Here is a 26,514-nt window from a genome sequence, read left to right on the forward strand (position 1 = left end):
CCACTTGTAGACATGTTTTTGGCACCTCTGGTATTTATTGAATAAATGGCTTTCAGTTTCTTCATCTGTAAAACAGAAATACCTCCCTAAACCATGACATTATAAGGCTCATATGAGTTAACAAAAGTAAAGTGGTGCTTAACAAATGTCACCACCCCCGCCCCTTAACGAGGTTCCTTGCCAACTCCGAGATTCTATATAAGGTTATAAGGTCTCTAAAGAGTTCTACTGTGAGTTGGCTACTCTGGGAGTTGCTGCTGTCCTAATGGCAACTGCTGGAATTACAGGTACAGTGTTCTGGAAGTACAAACCTGCTGTCAGGGGCCAAGCTTAGTAAATCCCCTTTTAAGGGTAGCACGCAGCCCAGAACTCCTAAACAAGTCTCCTAGGAACAGAGCAGCCACCAGTGTCTCAGACATATCCCCAAGCCTACCTCTACCTGCTGCAGGCTCCCCTTTCCCCAGCGCCTGCCTCTGCTCATTCCTGGGTCTGGTTTTTAATTCTGTTGTGCTATCTGCCTTTGCCTTCATTATCCTCTGCCTGTCATGGAGGGGTTAGTTAAGTGTCACGAGCAATGTCATTTACAGCCTCCTGTTGCTAAGCAACAGACCCAGGTGAGCCCTTGAACTTCTTTCTGAGCCACTGAAATGTAACTGGTAGAGAGATAGGGGCCCCGGCTGAACTATTTCATCACCTGGGATGAGCTGCCGGCCTGGTGGCCCTGTTCCTTCTTGGGGCGCAAACGGGACTGGGGCCCTGTCCCTCTGGGCCACATTATCCTCAGCCTCCCCTAATTGACCAGCACTGCTCAGGGCCTCCTGGGTGTCTAGCCTCAGGGTGCATATTCCTGGCAGAGCTGAATCAGACCGGCCTCTGCCTTTGAGGGCCTCCCTGTCTCAGCGCAGAGCGAGATGTCCCGCCAGGCCAGGGATAGTCCAGAGAAGGTGACTGTGTCTCGAGGGACGAACAGGAGTTGGCCTGAAGCTTTCCAGGTGAAGACACAGGCTATGCAAATGCCTAGAGGCAGGAAAAGCCCGGGATCCTTCGGGCACAGGCTTGTGCCCAGAGATGTGGGAACAGCGAGAGGGTTCTGCCGCCAACTCTCTATGTCATTTCAGCTCTGTCCTTGCTCCTCTCTGGACCTCAGTTTACAATGGGACATGATCAGGGCAGAGATTAGATGAGCTCAGAGTTTAATCAAGTATTATGTGCAAACTCCGTGCTTGCTGCTTGGGGTGTGCACTAGGTTTTGCGTGTTTGGGGATCAAACTCTTTTATTTGAATAGTTTCGAATATACTTTAAAAAGCATTACAAACCTATATAACTAGTACAATAAGCAAATGATGTGACATATTCCTTTAAAATACTTTTGAGTTCTTGACAAGCAAGTTATTTTAAGGGAAAATATGAAGGAACTAATGGAATAGGTGGTACCTAATGGGTGATCCGGGAGGGCAGGATTTCAGAAACACTAAACAGGCTTTGAAGGCTCTTTCCTCTCTGCCGGCCACATAAGGACTCAGCTGCCCAGTGCTCTCTGTTACTCCTATGCCACAGGCCCTGGGGCACACCCACCGAGTAGATCACCTTTATTTCACAGATGGATCACATAGGCGCAGAGGGGTTACTCCATAAGTCTGTGGTTTGGAGAGCTGAGCTTTCAGCTATGCTCACTCTCCATGCCACATGGACAGCGCTCACCGGTCTCTCCCAGCTCCCACCTTCCGCAGGGTGTACACCGAATGAGCCCTGAAAAGTAACCGGAAGCCCATCTGCAACGTCAGCCATGCTGGAGCCAGCCTGCCATGAGACTTCGGGCCATTGTTCTCCCTCTCCAGACTTTGGTTTTGCCATCTGTACAGTGGGAGAGTGCCCAGTGAGGTTGGGGGAGGGGCAAGGTCACTTCCAGCTACATGTTCCTGGAGTCTGAGTTTCTAAGAGCCTCTGAATGTCCAGGAAGCTAGGGGAGGAAATGGGGGCGGGGGCAGCTGCAGCACCTCAGGCCTCATTTCTGTGCAAATTGCTCTGAACTGCAGAGACCCAGAAAAATGATCCCAGCATTGCCTCCACCGAGATGTCCATCTCGTCGGGAGAGCTGGCTTGTTTAGGCCTGAGGGCAGCCCTCCCTCTCTGCTGCCAGATGAAGGTGCCTGCCTGACAGTGTGACCACCTGTTCAGTTTTCCCAGGACCAAAGGGTTACTGTGATGCGAGATTTTAAGTTTTAAAACCAGGATGGTCCCAGGCAAACAGGGACAAGGTATCTCCCTGCTGCCTCACGCCACGCCCTGTGCTGACAGCTTTACTCTCCTATCCTCCTGGTGTCCTCATTTTCCAGAAGAAAAGAGCAGAGATTCAGAGGGAAATGACTTGCCAGGCTCAGAGCTGCCAGTGGTGGAGCTGATTTTCAAATCCAGGTGTGGGGTGTCAAAAGATATAAGCACTTGACCGAAATCCTTTCATGGCCCTAGAGTCTCAGCATCAGATAGGCCAGGGGGGCGTCAGAGAGGAGGACGGTGACTCTGAGCCAGTATCAAGGCCCTGTTCTCTGGCCCAGGTTCTCTGTGTCCAAAATGACAGTGTCCTCTTTTCCACAAAGGTCAGAGACTTGAGCTACCGTGCCAGCCCCACCCCTAACTTGTTGGGTAAGTTTGAACAAATTATTTGCTTCTCTGACCCTCAGCTGTTTCTAACCAGAAAATGGAAAAATTATCTTGAATCCCTTCTAAGACTATAAAGCTATAAAGGAGGCTTAGAGATCATCAGGTTGAATTGTCTCTCCATAATACAGATGAGGAAAATTGAGGCCCAAAGAGGGAAATGACTGTCTTGCAAATGCAGTTGCCTGTGACAGTAGAGAATGTGGTCAAAATTCAAAGAGAAGCAGGGTTAACATGAAGAGAGAGACACAGGGAGGCTGAGAGAGAAAGAGAGGGGGGCACGACTGAGAATTAGCAGCTGACCTGACTTGGTTTCTGGATCTAGCCATGCCTGAAGTCCACTTAGACATTCTAGTGATCAAGCAGTAAATTCCTTCATTTACTTAAGCCAGCTTGAGATGTATGTCTCTCACAACCCAAAGAGTTTTAAGTAACATATTCCAGCTCCTATACACTTCCATTCAGGGATCTGGGGATATGTGTATTAAGTAATTAACTTATTCATCCATTTAACAAACATTTATCAGCACCCACTATGTAATAGGTATTGTGCAAGGGGCACAGTGTGGATATAGTGATAAACGAGATACATGGGGGGGTCTCAAAGGACTCACAGCTCAGTTGGGGAGGCAGACAGGAAAATAAATTAGTGCAATGGAGTATGATGGAAGTCTGCAAAGAGAGAGAGGCTGAGACACCATGAGGTAGACATGGGGGTGTCCAAACAGGCAGGCAAAAAGATGGAAACAATGGTATATTCCTTGGAAATGCCGTGAAATGGTTGGGGGTGAAAGGGAGTGAGAGAGGCCGAGGAAGAAGAGGCTTCTGTGTGTGGAGCTGCAGTCAGTCAAACACAGATCCGTGCCTGCTCTGTTACTTAGTCCTGGGTGAACTTGGGGGGCTTCCAAGACGAGTAAGACATGATCCTTCCCAGGGTGGTAGGGGAGCCAGAAGCCCACGAACAAGTGTGATGGAATATTATAGAGGTTGGGGGGAAAGTCCGTCTGTTGAACTACTGAGGACAGTGGCCAATTCTAACTGGGGAAGGGGGTGTCAGACAAATGTTCTTACAAAAATCCATCTAAGCTGGGTCCTTATCAATGAATGTGAGGTGAGCAGAGATGGAGAATGTATTCCAGGTGGGGTTTTCAAGGCGGGGATGGGCAAGGACGTGGAGCTGGGGGCCGGCCAGCCGTGTAGCCCCAGGCAGGCAGATTGCGTGCCGAGCCCATTCTGCTGCTGCTTCGCATGGGTTTTCCTCAAAGCAGCTCCTGAGATGAGGATCTGGATGCAGGCGGTGTATCTGGGAGGTGATCCCAGCACAGTGAGGGAGCAGGAACGTGAGACCAGGAAGGGAAGGAAGCCAATACAGGTATGTCCATGAGCAGGCAGCTGCTGTGGGCAGCTGGAGCTGTCTCATTAGGACCCTCAAGAGAGTGTGCAGAGCAGGGGGCAGAATTGTCCCCTGGGGGGCAAGGAGGCTGGCATCCTGCCCTCGTTGATTGAGAGCCGCCCCTGAGGTTTTAGCTCCCTGTGCATCCTGCCTGCTCCTGTGGGCTCAGCACACGCCAGCAGGCCAGAGAATGCCCTTGGCATGTCCAGGATCTGTCTACAGGTGGCCCTGGGGCAGGTCAAAGGTGAGGCAGGGCTCCAAGAACATCTGCCCCTGCCACTCACCAGCTGTGTGAACTTAGCTACTCCATGCATTGGTTTTCTTGCCTGTAAAATGGGGTTGGTAATGATTTCTCCTGCACAGGAATCATGCAGATGGAAAATGCTTAGCACAGGGCCTGGGAAATGGCTCAGAAAATAGCAACTATTATCATTTTTGCCATGAATGGCTCTGCTAGGCGGGAATGGAAGGTGGGGGCAGCTGTGACAGCAAGAAATGAGTGGGGAGGGGGATGTGGGGATGGAACAGAAAGTGCCTTAACTGTCAGCCTAATGAGTGGTGCATCTGAACTGGAGCCAAGGAGGGGAAATGAGCAGGACTTGGGGCAGACAGAGGGGATGGAGTTCAGATGGGCCAGGCATTCATTCACGAAGACCGTCTCTGCACCTTCTCTGTACCAAGCACTCTCCTGGGAGGTGAGTCTTGGACCATAAAGGGCTCTTAGTGCAGGCAGAGAGATAATACTTGAGCAGAAATAATAATAAGTTGAGTAAAAGCCATCAGAACAGCCATCAGAAAGAGACACGGAGATGAGGGAGCTGAGGGGGAGGGAAGCATCACTTATGGGAAGAGCTGTCTGGAGACACTCCGTGGGGAGGAGGGTATCTAGGACCTGGGCCTTATGGGAAAGACAGAGACAAGGGCAGGTGAGTGAGGGGGAAGGCTCAGCCTAAGTAAGGGCAAAGAGGCAGGAATGTATAGGGCGTGCTGCAGGAGGGGCGAGTGTTAGTGTGATTGTATCTGAAATGCAGACCTCGCTGTGGAACTCTCTTTGGAATCAGAGTTATCCTGGCATATCCAATTTGAGACTATATCTGAGTCTAAAGGTTTGATAGCACGGGGTACGGGTGAAGGCCCTCACCCCTCCAAATGCTGTCAGTGTATATTGTACAAACCCCATCAGGGTGGGTGGGGTGGGTTCCCCAGAAGCAGACAAAGATTCCCATGCACGTGATTTATTAAGGGAGAGCTCCCTGGGAAGAGGAGGATGGGAGTGGGGGACGCTGGACCGGGAAGGGGAGGAAGCTGAGATGCATGCATTGATTACTTATTGCTGTATAACAAATTCCCCCAAACTTGGAATCTGAAACATTTCTTATCTCATGGTTTCTGTGGGTCAGAAATCCAGCAGTGGCTTCGCTGGATGGTCTGTCGGGCTCAGGGTCTCTCAAGAGGATGCCGTCAAGGTGTGGTCATCGCAGGGATTGACTGAGGGAGGAACTGCTGCTAAACTCACTCTTGTGAGTGTGCGTAGTTCCCAGGTCCTCACCGGTAGCTGGCCAGACATCAGCTCCCTGCCACCTGGACCACTCTGTAGGGCGACTCACAAGGTGGCAGCTCGCTTTGCCTAGAGCAAGAAAGAGCCCCCCAAACAGAAGCCATGGTCTCCTTACAACCTAATCTTGGAAGTGACATCACATCACAGCCTACACTCACAGGGTGGAGACTACACCAGGGTAGGAATACCAGGAGGGGAGCACCTGGGGACCACGGTAGAGGCTGCCAACCACAGTGAGATTTCAGGCAGAGCCCCAGCCTCAGCCTGGCCCCACAGGGAGCTCTGGAGTATAAATTACACCTCAGAGTTTGTCCAACCTCAAGGCAAGGGAACTGGGGTTTCCTACCCCTGGAACAGTGAGTCATTGACTAGTCCCCCAAGGTGGGACTTAACATCCAGGCATTTCACTTGTTCTATGGGCAAGGCAGCCCCAGGAGCCCAAGGACAGGACACTGAAGAAGGTCACAGGGGTGAACTATTAGAAGGAAAGAGCACAGAAGTTGAGGGACACACACCAAACCAGAAAAGGCGATCATGGTGGAGCACCAATCCTGTCCCCTACAAGGGTAAATCTGGGAACACTTAACATGAAAGAATGTCTGTACCCTTTAATCATCAATCCCAAGTCTAGAAATTTCTCCTACAGACACACTGAAGAAACATCAGTAGGGTCTGGTTAAGTGAATTACAGTCCATTCACACACTGGATTATTACATAGCTGTTAAAATAACTAATATGAAAAGATCTCCCAGACACATCATTAAGTGAAAAAAAAAGCAGGGTATAAAATATCGGTATTTGGGGAAAAGCAATGATACATATATACCGGGGTGCCAAAAAATGTATACACATGATTTATATTCATCTTTTGTTTTTGGTATATATTGAGTATTACAATTTTAATACAGTTTTTGCCTTTCTTAAAATGTGTATACATTTTTTTGGCACCCTCTGTGTACGTGTGTGTGTGTGTATATATATATATAAATTAAATATAAATATAAATACACACATACTTGCAAAGGGATGGAAATTTGCAGGTAAGATAAACAACAAATTATTATCGGCGAGAGGGAGCCTGACAGCCTGACTGGGATGAACACTTTTTCATTCTATGTCTTCGGTAATAATTGAATATTTAACTGTTTGCATATACCTCTTTTATAATAATTCTTAAACTAGTTTTCACACAAAAGAGACTGAATCTCTTGTATGTTTGTGACACTTCCAGTTACCTGACCCTGAGGCTCTGAGGACCCAGCAGAAGTGATTTCACACCCAGCCCAGAGTTGTCACTGGGAAAAGTTTTGGTTTGGTTCAATGAGATTGTATCATCTGTCTAATTTGCTTCTGCTTTGTGTTTTGTAATTTACTCTGAAGATTAGATTGCATTTAATATTGCACTCTAAAAATTTTTATAATAGCCGTTGGCCAAAAGCATTCAAGATCTGATTTTGACAGCTGTGTAAATTACCAGCCTGCACCCACTTGTTGCTGTCTTGCCCCATCCAGGTCATCTTTCCCACAGTCACCTCCAGAGCGCTATGCAGTAAATCCAACCCTATTTTCCCATGGCTGCTGAAGGCTCCCCAGGACCCCTCACTGCCCTCGGCAGAAGTAATAATAATAAAAGCATCCACTGACTGTGGCCCAAGCCCTGTACTTTACATGGATTATCTCTTTGAGTTTTCACAAAATCCCTAGAAGACAGAGATCGTCTAAACCCTTTCAAAAGTGAAGAAACTGAGTCACAGGGATGTGAAGTCATTTTCCAAGTTCACACAGCCAGGCTCTGGCTGAGCCCAAATCCAGAATCCTGTTTGTCTTAAAGGGCTAGATCTGGGCTGAGAAAGCACAGACAGGGCTGCAGAGGTCAGCAGGACCAGACCATGAAGTGCCTTGGAAGCCAAGGCTGAGGCTGATGGGAACCAAGGAAGGCTCTATCCTGCATCCTCTAGTCTTTGTCTAGAACGGTCTGAGGTCCCCCCTTAAGACCTTCATGGCCATTCCCCCCAAAAAGAGTTTTCCTGGTTTTCTAGCCCATAGATATTCATTCATTCATTCAACAAATTCATCTGTCAGAAACTGTTACGCTGAGGGATGCAGACCCACACCAGATAGGGTCCCACCCTCCAGCAGCTCTCAGTGTCAATCAGCAGTGACAACTCAGAGACCCATGTTTGGGGCCAGAGGAAACTCAGGGGGTTGTAGGTGCACAAAGAAAATATCTAAACAGTCTGGGGAGGGGGTGGGGCAGGGTCAAGGAAGATTCCCTAAGGAAATGCTGCCTCAGCTGAGCTCTGACGGGAGCAGATAATGAGGTGAAATGAGGGAAAGTGGTGGGAAACTGGGGAGAAAAAGCATTCTGAGCAAAGGGTACAGCATGTGCAAAGGCCTGGAGAAGAGGTGCAGGAAGAGATTTTGAATTGTCTGCTACCGATCTCTCCTGCCTGGGCCTAGAGCAGCATTAGGCCCACAGTAGGCACTGCATAAAGATCAGTTGATTAAATAGAGCGTGGCACATTCAGAGACCTGCAGGTAACTCAGGGCAGCTAGATTATAACCTGTTAGGCAAGGAGAAGTCAGGCAGAGGCTGGGGAGGACTGTAGGGGCCAGATTAGCAAAGGTCTTGAATGTCGAGTTAAAAATTATGAGCATCGGAGAACCATTGGGGCATTTTAATGTGGGAAGGTGGGAGGTTGCTTGGTTGGATTGGTTTCTGAAAGAACCTCTTGTGCATCCGGTAGAAAATGAACTGGAGGGGACAAGGCTGGAAGCTGGCAGAGCAGTGAGGAGGCTGGCGCTGTCATTCTAATGAGAATCTTACCTTCTAACAAGCTATTGCGCTGTCGCACTGCCCACTCAGGACTATTGAGAACCCCAGAACCTTGTCCAGTTCAGTTCCATCCCCTAGGTTGATTCTAACCAGCATGGAGGAGATCCAGATATTCCCCTCCTAGATCCAGGCACTATACCCCTAGTAATTCAGCCAAAGATGGCACTCATGTCCAGGTGAACATGAGGTCTTTTTCATACCTTTCTAATTAACCGAAGCATATAGGCATATCAGTCATTGTCCAGTCAAAGAAACAGAAACTACTCTAGATATTTCAGGCAGAGAGAAACTGAATGCATGAAATTAATAACAAAGGTGTTGGGGGTCAGGGAGCAGAGCAGCCAAATGTAAACGAGGATGATCCTCAGTTATCCAGAAGCAGCTACCCTCAGGGATGGGCCCACAGGCCAGCACTCCCTGCTGAGTGGCCTCAGGAGCTGCCACAGCCATCGGGCAGGAGCCACTCCAGTGGTCAGTACCGGAACTCCTGACACTGCTGGAGCCCATGTTTGTTAGTGGTCAGCTGACGTTGTGTGTTGCCGCCACTGCTGTGCAATCTCCTGCTAGGACCTCCCATTGACAGAACCTAGGGGTCCCAGCTGAGGAGACCATCTGGGAAATGTAGTTGGCAGGCTTCTAGCCCAGCAGGAACAAGAGAGTAGAGAAGTGCAGCGGGACTGACAGCCATCAGCTAGTAATTGACCCACAACGCCTCCTCGGTTATCAGAGCAAGTAACAGAAGGACCCTTTTGACAGCATCAGACAGAAGGGGATGGATTAATACGGGACCACTGTTCATCAGGCCTTTTCTGCCCAGCTCCGGTGGAGAGGAAATTCTACCCTTGGCCCCTACAGACACACACACCCCACTCTCAGTGTGCTCTCATCCCTCAGGCCTCACAGGAATGTCCCTTCCATGGAGAGGCCTTCCTTGACCATCGCACACAAATTATTTCCCTGCAGATAACGTCTCTCCCAATATCCCTGTTTGTAATATTATATAATGTGTGTGTTTACCTCCCCACCGGATGTTGCTTCCTGAAGATGGAACCATGTCTGTCTGATTTCAACTTCACCTCCAGTGCCTCAAACATGTAAGCCGCTCAGCAAGTGAATGTTGAATGAGTGAATGAATGAGAATGAGGCTCAAAGAGGAGGAATTACTTGGAAAAGCTGTCAGGGGTGAGGATAGATTCGGGGCTGTTTCTCCTGCCTCTCTCCCTCCCCAGGAGCTCAAGCACCAGGAGGTAGATTCAGCCTTTGGGGAGGCTCCCTGCCCTCCACTGTCCCCCTACCTGGCCTCTGCCATCCCCATGCAATGGGAAGGCCCAGGAGTCCTCCCCGTGACATCTGCCCTTGCCCCTAGACAGAGCCCTCCCCACGGGGGGGGGGCGGGCAGTGTTGGGGCGGGGGTGTGGGTGTGTGGGCGAATGGCCCACCCCCACACCAAGCCCTTCATGGGGAGGGAAGAGCGCAGCCCCCTCACCCCCCGCCTCCGCCAGGCCGCTGCAATCTGCAGCCCGACCTCAATTAGCCCCAAGCCTACGCGCGCCAATTACCGCGTCAATCACTGCGCCAGAGGCCGCGAAGGGAAGAGAGGGAGGGGGCAGAGGAGGGGGAGGGCCACGCTGTAACAGCCCTGCTGGTCCTGGACTGGCTGAAACCGGTCCAGGCTCCCGGGGAAGACGCTGCTCCGTCGCCTTCCCCTCCTAGCCTACACCCAGAACTCAGGCGACCTCTTTCATCATATTTTGGACTTCTCACAGATGGAGGATTGGAGGGTCTCTTCCACCCAACCCCAACCACGTCCCGATGCCGCACTCCGCTCAACCTCTTGCGACCCTTAGTTTCCCCACCCACTAGATTCTAAGCTCCGTGAAGGAGAACTGGTATCTTGCCTGTCTTGCACACCCTGGACCCCCAATAGTGAATAAATAGTGACATAAATAAAAGAGCAAATCTGTTATATGGGAATCAAAATAATACTGCAGAAGACAGTTGTGAGGATAAAGCAAGATGTCTAGCAAATTATAGTGAATTGGCGCACAGTGAGTGCTCGAGAAATGCTGTTATTGTCTCCATCCATTTAGTCAAACGACGTGTGACGGCACCGACTTTGTGCCAGGCTCTGGGCTGTTTGCCGGGGACCCCGCTAGGAGGCGGATCTGGTATACGCAGGAGTTCACGGTCTGTTCCTTTCTACTAGATTGTTAAGGTTTGTATTCTCCACATGCTGCTTCATTTTACAAGCCCCAAAGCTTTTTTGACCTTGAGAAATATGAGGTGAAGGCACAAAAGGGGAACAGAAGAATGGGACAGCTGGGTAAGAGAGAAATGAGGAAATGAAGCAGTCCCAGCTCCTATCCTTGAAGAATTTCCAGCTCCACAGAGAAGACAGACAACACGCGGGGTCCCCTAGTTTTTAGTCTCCCCACATTCTTTTTCATCCTTCCTTCTTCTGATACATTTGGGGAACCCCTTCCCTCCCCAACTCTCTGTTACAATGCTGCTCCAACTGCGACTCAGGTCGACCAATCAGACTGCTCCATCAGCCTAGCCATAATGATTGGTCCAAGGACGGATATGTGGCCCCAGCAAAGCCAATCAGAGTTTGCCCTGGGATTGCTATAGGGACCCTGGAATAGAGACTCTCAGATAAGGTGGCTAAAATAGGGGCTTGAGTCTGGGGTCGCTAGTGGCCATTTTATGGACGATAGAGAGAGCCTTTTTGCATAAACAATGCCACAGCTGGGAAAGATGGGGAGAAATACACAGAGAGACACTGTTTGAGTCCTTAGTTCTATCAGTTACATGAGCCAACAAACTGAATTTTGCTCAGGCCAGTTTAAGTTCGTTTTGTGTCAACTGCAACCAAGGGTCTTTCATTTTCCAAAATGGGCATGTCTAATTATCATAGTCAAAAACTAGAGACGCTCCTAGAAGTACATCTCTAAGTAAGTAAAAGGTGATGGCCATTGTTTCCTTTTCTGTTAATTTATGCTTTGTATTATTTCTGCAATGATAAGTGTTACTTTTGTGACAAGAACAAACGAGCAATTATTTAAAAACAGATAATTCACCTCTGACATTGAAACATAATAATGAGTGAAAGAAGCAACGCCCAGAAGTTCATACTGTAGGATTCCATTCATATGAAGTTCAAGAACAGGCAACCTGTGTCTATGATACTAGAGGTCAGAAGAGGTTACCCTGGGTGGGGTGGGGGGTGAGGTGTGCACTGGGAGGGGCACAAGGGAGCCTTCTGGAGCAATAGGAACATTCTCTATCTTGATCTGGGTATTGGTCACACGGGGGTATACATACATATAAAGTCATTGAGCTGTACGCTTCAAGATTTGTGTATTTTACTGGGTGCCTGTTTGACACAAATTTTTAAATAGGAAAATAACATGTACTCATATCTCTGGGCACCTTATAGTTCCACAAGCCCCATTCACGTAGTCTATTATCCCACTCTAATTTTACACGGAAAATGAGAAGTCTTTTCTTTATTGGGATTCTAAAACACAGTAACTTAATAAAACCATTTAAGCTCAACATTAAAATAATTAAACACAAGATCACAGGGGGCCCCAACCTTCTATCAGCACCTCTGGAAAGTCTTTCTCCCCTGCTGAGCCTTTTCACCACCCCCATGGCACTATCTCAGAGTGAGACGTGAATTAGTCTGGTAGATTCAACAGAACTGCATCCTCTTAGAGCAAAGAACAGAAAAGCCTCGCTTTCCCTGCAACTTTGCAAAAGTGATTTGTCGTATTAATGGGCGGAACCTTCTCCTGGATTGATCCCTCTTTCCACAGGACTAATTATAGATTTATTAATATTTATGGTGCTCTCGTCACAGCCGATAGCTCTTATTTGAGGACATTAAAGCCTTATCTCACTACCTCCAGGAAGGGGCATTTGAAGGCAGCTCTAATTGGATGACCCGCAATCAAGATAGTAGGGGAAAAAATGACAATAGCTCGCCTGTTGCCATATATTAAAATACGGTCCGCCCAGCTTAATGATTATCTTTAGAATTAATAATCTCGCTAGCCCAGTTTGGGCCCTAATAGCGGGGAAATCATATTAAATACTATGCTAAGAGCAATCAGCTTTTTGTTAAGGCTAATGGCCCTGCCCCCGGCTGTTTCTCATGTCTGATCACTCTGTTTTCCTTCCCCAACAAAAGGCCACTTTGTCCCCATCACTTGTCATCCAAAGTCAGCATCACCTCGTGCTGTCTCCTGCTGGGGCTCCCGTTGCTTCTTTCACCCTCATCCAATCCATTTTAGGTGTTGCCGTGAGATTTATCTTTGGATGATGCAGCTCTGGCCCTGCCATGCCCGACTCTACAGTCTTTGCCTACGCTATGAAAGGCATGAACAGACATCTAGCCCTCCACAATCCAGTGCCAATTGCTTCATACTTCGTTCCCTTCAAGCATCCAAATCTTTAGACAATTTCTTCTCTGTCCCCAAGACATACCCCTGGTGTTAGAGAAATAACATGGGTTTGGAAATTGCACTACCTAGAGTCAGATTCCAATGCTACCACTTTCTAGTTGTTTGACTTTGTGCAAAATGCTCAGCTGCTTTGAGCCTCAGTTGCCTCATCTGCAAAATGGAGACAAAATATGGTCTACCTCATATGGCTTGTTTGAAGGATTGCATGTGATCAAGTAGGCAAAGTGCCTAGCCCAGGGTCTGGCATACATCAGAATAGGTATGCAGTTAATGCATGTACCTACCCTCTTCCTAATTCTTTACATCCCTCTACCTGGAGTGCAGAGGAGTATGGGGTTTCAGAGCTCAAGTAATTGAAAATTCAAATTCAGTCCCAGGTGATCTTGGTAGGTGTCTCAATCTCTCTATGCCTTAGTATCTACATCTAAAAAATGAGTATAATAATCTCTACTATCTACTGCTGTTATGAGCTTTAGATAAAACAATGCAGGCAACACACTTACGTTCTATTAGTATCTCCAGTCTATAAGACAGGAAACATAGTAAGTGCTCAGTAAACATTAATTATGCTGTTGTTGCATTCCTAGTCATCAAAGCACCAAAGGCCTTCTCTTCCAGGAAGCCCTCCTGTACCTCAACTTTTTCTGACCCTGTCTTGTAATGTTTTGTACTTTCCACAGATCATTTGGATGCTTCCATCCCCTCCCACCCTGCCAACCCCCAAATGGACTCTGAATGCTTAGAGAACAAATCATGCCCAGCTCTGCACTCTCTCTCAAGGCCCTCGGTGCCTGACATGAAGTTTGGCACAGAGCAGGCACTCAAGTGTCAACAATGACCATAATGATAGCTGCTAAGTACTGAATTCTCACTATGTGCCAGGCACTGCAGTGAGTGTGTTAAAGCAATTAACGATTTCAGCAATTAAATTTTAACATTCGTAGCAATTAGCAAGTAATTCACTGCTATAGTGGTTAATAGCAGTTCATTCTTACCAACAACCCCCCATATGGTGGGTTCTATTAAAGTCTCCAGTCTATAGGACAAAAAACTGAGGTGTGGAGAGGTGAAATGACCTGCTCAGGGTCATACAGTTAAGAAGTAAAGGAGTCAGGGATCAAGTACAGCCTGGAGGCTGCCAGGAGCCTTTGTCCACCATCATTGGGGAGCCGGAGTTGGCAGTTTCCCTAAGCCTGTCTCAGGCAGACCCAGTAGGCAGAACTGTGGCTCTCTTTCCCCAAGATGGAGACCAGCACTTGCTCTGTGCCCATCTCTGTGCTCCCCTAATATTTATTATCTCCTTAAATTGAGCACTATTATCTTCATATTATAATGGTGGCAACCAAGGCTCAGAGAGGTCAAGTGACTTACCTAAGGTCACACAGCAGATAAGTGGAGGAGATGGGATTTGAACCCAGGTCCAGCAGCTCTAGTCTCCTTCGAGATTGGCAGGCTCAATCAAAAGTATGAATTTTTTGCTTCAGTTTTTGCTGGACTGCAGCCATATCCTGACCTCTGTGCCTCCTTCCTGGGAACTTGGCACTCTGCCCTGTGGTCAGCAGCCCCTACTCTGGGTCCTTCCTGTGCCGTCCAGGCCTCTCTCCTTACCACCAGCTGGGGCTCTCATTTTAACACCAACAGCTTTGCCTTTCTGGGGTCCAGACCCTGCCCTGCCTCTAGCCCTTGTCCTTTTCAGCTGAGGGCACCTGAGCCCACCTGGTCTCCCTGCTTAAGCTTCAAAACTTGAGTTCAGAAGTCAGAGGCAGGCATCCACCTGAACTCTCTTTCCTGACAACTGACAATGTGTAATAGCAGACAAATGTGCAAAGAGCTGTGGGGGCCTGGGGAGGAAGGATCTGCCTGGGAGGAGGAGGACGGGCTGTCTGAAGGAAGGGATTGTGAGCTGGCCCTGGAGTGGGTGAGAAGAGGGAAGCCAATGGCTTGGAGGCGGAGGGAGCAGGAAACACGGAGAACCTAACACTACCCTCCAAAAAGAGACTGAGTGGCGACTTCGAGTGGCAGAGGCCAGAGTCAAAGCCAGTGAGGTCAACCCACTGGGGGTGGAGTGGGAATGGGGGCTCTGTGATTCCAGATGTACAGGGACTGGGGCTCACCTTGCCATGTAGCGGCATCAAGGAGCAGTGGAGCAAAGAGCTGCCCACGTCACTTCCCAGCTCCCTCCCAGAAGCCATCACCAGGACGGCGATTAGGTGCTGTCGACAGGTGCCAGGCAGGTTCCCGCTATCACTGGCGAGGCCCCTGACAGCCGCTCCGGCTGTCTCCCATCAGAGAGAACACACATCTGAGAGCAGACTGATGAGGTTGTCTCGAGACAGGTGGCTGCAGAGGGAGAGGGAGGCGGGAGAGGGGAGCTAGTACAGTGTACACCCTGCCCACCTCCCCAGGGCCACCGGGAGGAGGCTCGTAATCACCAGAGAGCCTCTAAGGACTTTTCTCCAGCTCCCGTGACCTCACTGGCACATGCACTGGCACAAACATGCCCTTCAACAGGCCTGAGAGTCCAGGTAGGCACCATGGGGCAACTACATACGTGTGCATGGACACGGACAGGCATAAGCGTGCTAGATGCGTCTGCATTGGAGTACACGTGTGCACAAACTTGTGCACATTCACACCAATTCTCAAATAGAAAAGCTTCTATAGGCACGTGCCTGCAGGCATCATGCTTTGATTCCTGCACGTTCAGGATCACGAACCTGTGTGCACGAGTATTCACGCATGTACACAGTGTCTAAAGCTGGGTTCCTCAAAAGACTCTAAGACAGGGACTTAATGCAAGTAGTTGCTTTAGGATGGCAGGAAGCACAGTGAGGAAGACAGGAGACAAGGAAGGTGTATTCATGAGTGAGTTGCCCCTAGCAGTCCCTGGGGATGAGTCCTGCTAAATCCACCTGGAAAGACGATGTGGAACACACTGGGATTGTGCCACTGAAGGGCAAGGAAGTTGGGGTGTTTCTCTGAAACTCCTGTCCCTCACTGGTTGTGTATTGCTCCTGGACATTAACTTTTCTGCACTTCTAGGCAGAACACATCCAGGAAATGCCCTCAGATGGAGACACAGGAAGCCATAAGCATAGGCAGGAGCTGTCTGCCAGGGACGTACAAGGTAGGCCAGGAATCCGAGTGGAGCACTGAAAGTGTCTGCCCCACACAGGGCTTGCCCCAATACATGTGCTGTCAAAAACATGTATAAAAGAGGGTAAAGAAAACATGTGAAACAATGAGATATCACCTCCCTTCTAGTTTTTTATTATTGACTTCCTTCTGCTTGCTTTGGTTTTAGTTTGTTCTTCTTTTTCTAGTTTCTTACACTAGAAGTCTAGGTTATTGATTTGAGAGCTGTCTTCTATTTTAATATAGGTGTTTTCAGCTATAAATTTCCCTCTAAGCACAGCTTTAGCAGCATCCCCTCAGTTTTGTTATGTTGTGTTTTCATTTTCATTCATCTCAAAATATTTCCTTATTTTCCTTGTAATTTCTTCTTTGACCCATTGATTATTCAGTGGTGTTATTCAATTTCCACATGTTCCTCATTTTCCTAAATTCTTTTGTTATTCATTTCTAACTTTGTCCCATGTGGTCAGAAAATACACTTTGTATGATGTATATCCTTTTAAATGCATTGAGATTTCTTTTGTGACTTAACACATTGTCTATCCTGGAGAATGTACCATGTGCACTTGAGAAGAATGCTGTTGTTGAAGGGAGTATTCTATAGATGTCTATTAGGTCAAGTTAGTTTATGGTATTGTTCAAGTCTTTTATTTCCTTGTTGATCTTCTGCATAGTTGTTCTATCTATTATTGAAAGTAGAGTATTGTTGAATTGTCTATTTCTGCCTTCAATTCTGTCAGTGTTTGCTTCATATATTTTGGGGCTCTATTGTTAGGTGCATGTGTGTTTATAATTGGTATGCATTCTTGATGAACTTACCCTTTTATTATTATAAAATGTCCTTCTTTGTCGCTAATCACAATTTCTATCTTACAGTTTATTTTTTCTAGTAGGATATCCTCTCCAGCTCTCTTTTGCTTCCTGTTTGCATGTTATATATTCTTTCATCTTTTTACTGATAAACTAGGATTTATGTCTGCCATTTTGCTTTGTTTTCTTACATTGTTTTATTCCTCTATTCCTCCAAAACTGCTTTGTTTTGCATTAAATAGATCATTTCTAGTATACCATTTTAATTCTCTTGTTGTTTCTTTTATCATATTTTTGAGTTATTTTCTTAGTGATTTCCCTGGTGATTACAATTAACAACTTAACTGAAAACAATTCAGTTTGGATCAATGCCAATTTACTTTCCATAGTATACCAAAACTTTGCTCTAATATAGCTCTATTCCCTTTCTCCTTTTTTGTACTATTGTTGTCATACAAATTACATCTTTATATGTTATAAGCCCATCAATGTAGTTCTATAATTATTGCTTTATGCAGTTGTCCTTTAAATCAGGTAAGAGAAGAAAAGAGTTATAAACAAAATTACATTCCTACTGTCATATATTTACCTGTATACTTATATTTGCTCTTTATTTCTATACTCTTTGTTTCTTCATGCATACTTGAATTACTGTTTAGTGTCCTTTCATTTCAGCCTCAAGGATTCCCTTTAGTATTTCTTGTAAAGCCAGTCTGCTAGTGACAAATTCTCTAATTTGTGTTTTTTTAAAATCTGGTAATGTCTTAATTTCTCTTTCCTTTTTAAAGGATAGTCTTGCTGGATAGAGAACTCTGGAAATCAGTTCCCCCATCGCCAGGGTTTGTTGTTGTTTTTGTTGCTGTTGTTTGCTTAGTGACCTTGCTGAACTAATTCTGTAAAGTCTGTATGCTTTGCCATGTGTGGTCAATGAGGTCACTGCTCATTTAGCTTAGTGATCAGCTAATGATTGGACAAAGGTTTTCTTAAATGCCCTGAATCAGTAAGTCTCACAGCTTTTGCCATGGAGTCTCTGTGTATGTGTTGAAGGGAATTTAAATTCTGCTTTAGTGTTCACTTCTTGCTTGCACAGAGCCTCAGGTCAGCCAAAGGTAGAAGATTATGGTGTTGTCATGTCTGTCCTAGGCATGCACATGCACGTGACTTTCTAGATTCCCAGGAATATGTTAGAGCTTTTCAAAGTCCCTTGCCCCTTCCTCCAATTTTAAAAAATATTTTTGGCCCGTTTCTTCTTAGCTCCAACTGGTAATGATACCTCAGGCAGTTGTAATGTTAAACAATTGCCTCTGATTGTTTTCAACAAATGTCCTTAGAGATAGACCTTTTGCACAGAAAGAGCTCTAATTCAGGTCAAATAAAGTCCTGAAAATGAAGCTTTTGAGCAAGCTGCCAGACAGGTCAAACAATGACAGTTCTCTGGGGATGGAGCTTTTGCGGAGTTCCAAACCCGCTCTGTCCTCTCTAGTTGCTGCTAGGCTGCTGGTTTACTGTGGATGCAAGGCTGTTGGTTTTCAGGGCTACCACGGAGCTGAAAGAGGAGATGGGATTAAGGCAAGTTAAAGCATCATAAACCTCACTGTTCTTACCAAGATTCAGCCATTTTTCTTGGATAAATACACCTTGGATTGTTGTCTTTAGTTAATTTCCAACATTCCAAAAAAGTGTATTTGAGAGTTTTTTCAGTGTTCTCATTGCTTTTATGGAGTTGTAGATTTTTGGAAGGCCTTCCTCCACCATTCCAGAAGTCAGCCACCAGGACACTGACTCTTCCTATGGATCTTTTGCATTGTATGAAGTTTTTGACATATCCAGGTATTACCCAATAAAAAAGTAAAATATATACAAAGGCAAAAAAGAGTCTGTACACACACATTGATGCAGGAAACCATATCTATAAGTGTATTAATCTGTCTGTGACACATATTTGTTCATCCATGTGGGGGAGTAACAGGGTCAGCTCTGAACTTCAGAAAGTGCTACCCCACTCCTGGTTGCAATGAGGAGCATGAAGAGGGATGAGATGGGAGGCAGAGAAGACAGGAAGAGGCTGGGAGTTATCTGGGAATAGTGAGATATGGCCTGGACTAGGCCCAGGGGTAGCTACACATGTCCACAGCTAATTATGTCTGGGAACCCATGTATACACAGGCCCAGGCACATGCATATGTAGCTACATGGTTCATATGTCCAGGTACAAATGCTTCCTGGAAAATGCTGTTGGCGTTAAAGAGAGACGTGGTACAAATGCCCCAGCAGGGTTGGGGGACTGGATTGTGAACCACAAGGGGACTTGGGGAGAAGGACAAGATTCTGGAGGGGAAGGTGTGAGGAAGGTGTGGTTTTCCCAGAACGGTCCAGCCTGACAGAAAGGTGGCCCTGGACCTACCAGCCTCCATTCTGTCAGGCTGGACGCATTCTGCTCTGCGACACCCTTTTCTAGTTATGCGCACCCCATCCTGGTCCTTCTGGCGACTCATCTCGAGAGCACAGCTGTAACAGCCACTGGGGGCCCCTTCTTGGTCTCCCTGACTTGCTATCAGCTCTTCCTGTGTCACTGCAGGTCACTTCCCTCCCCTGTGAGCAATTTCTACAGATGAGGGTTATATTTGTTTCTTGACCTGATCCACCCCTGGAATTTCTCTCAGCTTCAGCTCTGGGCCACTCAGTGGCAGGGAGCACAGTCGGAGGCTGGAAACTATAGCTGGTCAAGCCCTGGGTGTCACAGACACACAGGATCATCTGAAACCTCTCCTGACACCAAAGGTTCCAGGTCTCCTACGTCCAAGATACTACAACTCAGGAGTAAAAAACTACAATTTCTTTTTCTTAAAAATGATTTCAAATGTCTAAAGAATAATAGAATGAAGATCAATGTACTCAGGACCCAGTTTTAACTTATATAAAAATTATGCCTGACTTGCTTCAGTTTCTGCCTTTTTTTTTTTTTTTTCCAGACTTATTTTGTCAACAAACAAATATATTCATCCACTCTCTGGTTGTTGAGCATTTGGGTTGTTTCCAGGTTTCTGCTATTGTGGGCAGAATGGATATGAGCTTACTTGTCACGTCTCCTGTGGTGTATGTGCAAGAGTTTCTCATGGGTATATACCTGGGAGTGGAATTGCTGAATATTCAGCTTTATGAGACGCTGCCAAACTGTTTTCCGAAGTAGTTGCATCAATTTGCACTCCACCAGCAGTGTCTGAGAAATCTTGGGGTTCTATCCACATGCTCTGCTATCCTCACACAATAGACTGCTATCCAGCAGCCAAAATGAATGAACAGCAACAGACAACAATACATATGAATCTCAGCAATATCATAGTAAGTGAAAGAAGGATACACAGGGCAGGCCACTCTTTAAAAAACTCTATAAACAACTTACGTATGTAAATATGCAGCTACATATTTATTTATATATACATATTTTATTAATACCTTCTCAAAAAAATAAAATGTTCCAGCTACAATTGAAAACCCCTGCATGTATCACGCCCCAGTTCAATTCCTTTCTCTTTTTCCCCCAGCCCAAAGGAGGTGCTCTCAGGGAGTAGGCTGTGTTGTCTTCCTCCCCATCCACGTTTTTATATTTTAACTGCTCATGAAGGTATCCACACTGTTGATGAATTTTTTATATTGACATAAATGGCATCAAATCATACACAGCCTTCTGCAATTTGCTACCCCCACCCCACTCACCAGTATAGCTTTGAGATTTATCCATGTCAATACATGTAGCTGAAGATCATTACCAATAACTGGTATCATCAATTTACTAATTTGCCACACTTTTTTTAAAAAATCCATCTTTCTATAGAAGGCCATTAAGTAATATAGAGTTTTTGTGACTTTGAGATTCAAAGTTCCCCAAATTGTATCATTCTAATAGCTCAGTGTAACCCCATGCTCCTTTTGAAACAGAAATGCATTTTCTTATTTCCGTACCCTAGATTCCACCCGCGTTGTCCAGTTGGTGTCTCCTGGTCTTCAGTTTGCAAAGGTGCAGCCCCGAGGTGGGGAGGCAGGAGGTGGGACATAGGCAGCAGAGGCGGGAGAGAGGCTGATGGTCTAGGGAGTGAGCAGGCTTTCAGTCACCCCTGAGACCCCCACACAGTCCCCTCAGGTGGGCTTGAGGAGAAGAGTCAGAGGGAAACCAAGAACCCTTAAAGCCACAGGCCCTTGAGGAAGGAGTCCCACCCCCATCTCCAGGGCCGAGGGTGATGACAGAACACGCAGCTAGGTCCGGACGACCTGAGAGCAGCAGTGACTGGTGCCCCATCAAGCTGAGCCCCAGAGAAGAAAAGTCTGGGCACACAGGCTTGAGATGGCCTCGCAGAAGCCCCCATGCCGGGCGTGGTACAGGAGCATTAGGGAGAGTCACCAGACCCAGAGTTTGTCTCCCAGCCAGCAGCACACCCTGGTGACCAGCAACAGAGCATGTCTGAGGGTCAGTTATGCTCCCTTGTGGCCTCCATCAGTCCCCAGAATGTCTTCCAACCTTTGAAAGAGGGAAGCGCAGTCTGCCTGGGTTTCTCCCACTGTGGCAGAATAGGGACTCCAAACGGAGATGACATTGTGTTATAAAAAAGCAAGGAAAGCTACATTCCTCATACACTTGGGCATGGATGGAGAATTCTGCCCACTGCACTCAGAGGCAAGGAATCTAGGATAATAAGCTTCCCAGGTGCCCAAACCTTAAGGTTCGAGGGCAATTTGAAAGTAAGAAAACTCTAGCGTTGTGGCTCCCAAGGCCTCTGCCAGGGTTGTATCCATCTTCCTGACTCCCCAGGCCCCTTCCGGACAGGTAAAGGATAAAGATGTTTGCAGGGAGACCCCGTTCTTCTTACCCCAAGATTCTTCTAGGCCTTGACAAGGCAGGGCTCAGAGACCCCAGTCAGTTGCAGCTGCAGTGCCTTCCCTTGCAGAGACCCTGGTCCACTCCCTGTACCCGAGGAGAAACTGAGGCCCAGAGAGGGCCTGATTTTCCCCGTCACACAATCAGCAGCACAGGCCCACGCCACCTCACACACACCCTCGTCCCCTCCTCAGCCCAGGCTGCCTCCCACCCTCTGCAGAGGACAGTAGCCTGGGGTGGGAGTCCGAGGTCCCTGGGAATGTGTCCCCACTGCCTGGCAGTCATGGGTCTCTCACTGCCAAAGGTTGCCATCCATTTTCTGTCCACCTCATTTATCTGAAAACCATGAAGAAAAATCACTCCCGTCTCTCTGCCTCCGCTGCCACTGTGATATATAGCCTCCATCAGAGCCCCCTTCCCCGGCTGGCACCCTCCTTCTCCCCCAAACTCCCCAAGGCTGGGGTCAGAGGGATGGAGCAATACTGAGCCAGTTAATGGGGTGCACTTTCAGAAACCAGTCAGGACACGATGTCCCTCCTTGTCTTCCTGGAGGGAAGGCAGTGTACACATTACTGATCATTGCTGTATGACCTTTGGCAATTCACGTCACCTCTCTGTATCCCCGCCCCCTTCCCCAAAAGCCACACAAGGTCTATTTACAGGTCTTACTTCATTTGCTCTTTCCATCATCTCTGCAGGGTACCTGATGAGAAGAATCCTAGTTTCTATTTACCCTTCATGCCAAGCTCCATGCTGGGCACTGGGGACCCATAGCCACTGCCCTTAACAAGCCTCAGCACCTCGTGACAGCCAGACATGCAAAAAACAAAAGTGCCACCCAGTGTCAGAAACTTCCTGCATACATGGGTGCCTGAGATGAGGAAGGGGGTCCCTCGCTGAGAAGTTGGAGGGGGGCGGCAATGGAGAGTGGCGCGCGCGTGCGTGTGTGTGTGTGTGTGTGTGTGTGTGTGTGTGTGTAGCTCTGAGGAGGTAGTCTCCGAGCTGGGCTCTGAGGCTCTGAGGTTAGGACCATGGGCTCTGGGGTCAGACGGCTTGCACTAGCATCCTGCTGTGTGACTCTAGCCAACTTGCTTGGCCTCTCTGAGCCTCTGCTGACTTCTGGAGATCTGGAATGGGAATCCTTTGTGGGGGGCTGTGAGTGCCAAGTGAATAAGGCATACAAAGTGCTAAGTGTATGACTTGGCACAGAAGGTTAGATGATATTTTCACAATTTGTGAAGGGTGCTAGGAGTTTGCCTACAGGACAAGGTGGGGGCAAATGGTCTGGGCAGAAGGAACAGCTTATGCACAGGTGTGGACACTGGGAAACCTGAGCTGCTGGAAGATGCTAGAGTTTAGCGTGTGTGGCAGAAAGTACTGAGAGAGGAGGGTGATGGGGACAGGACTTAAACAGCCAGGAACTTGAACTCGAGCCGAGGGTAATGGGAAGCCATGGAAGGGTCTCGAGCAGGAGCGTGGCCAGATCAGATTGAGTGGTACGAAGACTCCACTGATGGTAACTGGGGAAGAGCCGTTGGAGGGATCAAGCTGGAAGTCAAACCCTGGTCTCCCTTGTCCAACGCCCCTGCACATTTCCAGTAGGATGTCAAATCCTTTGTGAAAACCAGAGCTCAGTTTTCCTGAAGGCCCCAGGTCCTGGTGTGGTTCCCATCTCACATAAGAGTGGGCGAAGTGGAGGCGTCCAGCTTCCCCACTGGGCAGATTCTGGCTGGGGGGTGGGGAGTGGGGGCGGGGCAGAACAGCCCCCAGCTCACAGCCCTTCCACTGTGGACTCAGTTAAGCGTTCCTCCCTCCCAGGAGGTGCGGCTGTCAGGCGTGTCCAAACTGCGCTCCTGGCTGCCTCCATTTCGCATCCCCTGGGTAGCACAGACACTGTGAATGGACCGGAAATTGAATGCAAAATCAAAATGCAGCAAATAAATGGATGCAAAAGTCATTTGGAGCCAGTAGTAAGAACCATCTTCAGACTCTGAAGCTGGGAAAGTTCTGCCGAGGTTGAGCTGGCCTGGCACAGAAAGGATGTTAGAGTGGGCACCCCTCCCCCCACCTTCACTGGGCCCAGCTCTCTTCCACTCACCCACGTCACTGAAGACCTTCACGGCCACCCAGTTCAGCGCCTCAGCAAGCAGGCAGGGAAAGTGAAGCTTGGAAAGAGAGGACAGAGAATTAGGGCCCTAGAGTCAGACAGATCTGGGGTTTGATCCAGCTCCTCCAATATCAAGCACCTATGACGTTGGAGGGGTGGCCTGATCCTCAGTTTCTTCATCAGAAAAATGGGGAGAAGGCCCTCATGGTCTGGGACTGTGGTGCATATGGAAGGGTGCCCAGCAGTGAATGAGAGCTCCGTGGGGTTAGTGGTCATACCCGTCTTTTTCACTGCTCTATCCGGGCACCTACCCCCTGCCCAGCACACAGTAAGTGTTCAAAGCTTACCTGTGGATGCATAGATGGTGGCTGACTTTGCTAAGAGCTGAATTCTGCCTCGTTTGCTCATATAGCCCAAGAGTCTTGACCAGTGCCTGGCTCAGTACTGCACACATGAATGGATTTCGTATTAAACTTCAACTCCCCCTCCCCGCAATTCCCCTCACTGAAGAGCCCCAGCACCCCACATCCTCCAGCTGGGCTCCCTGCGGGCTGCGAACTGACTTTTCATTCCCGCAGGGCCCAGAGAGCAGAGAAAATGTTGCAGGAATATCTGACAGTCACAGACACCAGCAATGAACTTTATGGCTCACAGTGCATGTTCCCTGCGAATGTCTTTGTCAGCAACCCCCGACCCAACTTCACAGACAAAGAGAAATTCAGAGACACATGTGACTTGCCCAGAGTCACTGGCTGTTGAGCAGGGACAGCAGAGATTAGAATGTCAAATCCCTTTCTCTGTGTGTCACTTATTCCTGCAATAAAAGAACAATGAGCACCCGAGGGCTGGGTCAGGCTGGGAAATTTTGGGTCTCATTAAAGGCCCTGGTCTCTACTCAGGGAGCTGTGAGGGAACAGGGACAGCAGGCTGAGAGCTAAGGCCCAACCTGAGCCTCCAGGAGCTGTGGGGAGGGGCCTGAGGACGGGGGATGAGGGACAGAATGAAAGACACACAGAGGAGCCACTGGCTGGGGCCACTGGGCAGCCAGGATACAGCAGAGAAAGGAGAAGGGGCAGAAAGAAAGGGAATTACACCAGAAACATCTATTAAATACTTACTGTATACCAGGCCCCAAGAAGATAGCAGTGAGCAAGACAAAAGCAGACAAGAAACTTACTCTTTGGTGGGGAGACATTAAACAATTACCCTATTTGTAATCATTTATTACAAATAGGGCTCTGAAGGGAAGGAACAGGTTCTAGGAGTGTGTGACACAGGGACAGAAGCTGGGCCTGGGGGGTCAGGGAGGGCTTCCTGGAGGAGGTTGTACTTGAGCTGAGATCCGGAAGATGAGGAGGGAGAAGGGAGGAGGGAGGGCGGGAGGGATGAAAAGAGAAGAGAGGAGAGACAGTGTGGCAAAGACAGAGCCAGAGGAAGAGAGTTTGAGAGATGATAGACAAAGAGAAGGAGCCAGAAATAAGGGAGACAGTTGGAGAGCAAGGCAGGGAGAAGTGAGCAAGGCAGCTGGACAAACTGACACAGCGAGGGCTGGGGAAAGAGAGGGACTAACAGAGACACGAAGAGCCAGGGAGGCAGGGAGGGTGAGGGAAAGAGAGAGACCACAAATGGCTCCCAGCTCCCACCCACTGCCTTCTGGACTTTCATCTCTGATACAAGGGGAACTTGAGCTCCCCTGAGGGAAGCCTGGGGCAGCTAGGCTGGAGCTGAATAATGCATTTCACGTTCCAGGACTGTTTCATCTTTCCCTTTGTAAACTGGGACTCCAGAGCTGAGTGTGGCTGCAGCCTTTGGGGACGGGGGTGGGGGGGTTGGGGGGGGGAAAGGGCTGCCCATGCAGGAAGGCAGGGCTGGGACTGACTGGCCAGGCATCCAGGACAGAGCAGGACCTGATAACCTCCTCCCTCCCCGCCCCACCCTCCGTGAGGGCCTCAAACTGATTTTCAGCTGGAATTGAGTTCCTGCCAAAGAGTCGGCTGTCAATTAAGGTACCTGTTATGAAGTGGTGTTAACTGTTACTTAAGGTGTTCACTGTTCACTAGAGGGTTCATTGTCAACTAAGGCGTTTTGTTAAGTAGTACATTTGCAGTTACTAGGGTGCTAACTTTCTATCTGCTGTTAACTAGCGTGTTCAACAAGCAAGGTTTCTGTTAAGTAGGGTTTGCAGTTAAACACGGTGTTAACATTTCATGAAGATGCTGGCTGTAGCCGAGGGTTTCACCACCCACTAAGGGGTTTGTTGACGGGGTGTTTGCTCTGGCCCCAGCTTTGGTGCCTCGGTGGGCATGTCCCTTCCTCCTCCTTCTCACTACCTTATTCCCAGAGGGCTTCCCACGCCGGGGCTCCCCAGTACAAATACAAGGACCTGGCTTGACCTTAGAACACCCCCTCTCCCCGCCACATCTTAAACTGACTCCCCCGATAGTCCGACCCAACTCCCTGGTCCCAATCTTATTTGACAACCAAGATGGAAAGTAGAACACCTCCTGGAAAGGCCTACATTTTTTAAAAAGGAACATTTGAAATATACACACAGCCAAATGACTATGGCGATAATGGAATGACAGGGAGGTGGAAAAATTGTTTCTTGGCTCTGAAATCCTGCAGAATGGACAGGCTGTGAGCTATTTTGGTGGATTTCCTATCATTTCAGGC

General features: G+C 48.1%; 1 long non-coding RNA gene across 1 annotated transcript; it reads right to left on the reverse strand.

The window, feature by feature from the left end:
- Positions 1-20,322: 20,322 nt before the first annotated feature.
- LOC109457379 (uncharacterized) lies at positions 20,323-24,298 on the reverse strand. The gene is made up of 3 exons (XR_012491273.1): positions 24,189-24,298; positions 23,833-23,899; positions 20,323-23,627 (listed from the first exon to the last, which is right to left on the reverse strand). It is a non-coding gene; the product is annotated as an uncharacterized LOC109457379 (long non-coding RNA).
- Between the last annotated feature and the right edge of the window lie 2,216 nt (positions 24,299-26,514).

This window comes from Rhinolophus sinicus, linkage group LG13 (assembly GCF_036562045.2).
Source record: "Rhinolophus sinicus isolate RSC01 linkage group LG13, ASM3656204v1, whole genome shotgun sequence".
Taxonomy (NCBI): Eukaryota; Metazoa; Chordata; class Mammalia; order Chiroptera; family Rhinolophidae; genus Rhinolophus; species Rhinolophus sinicus.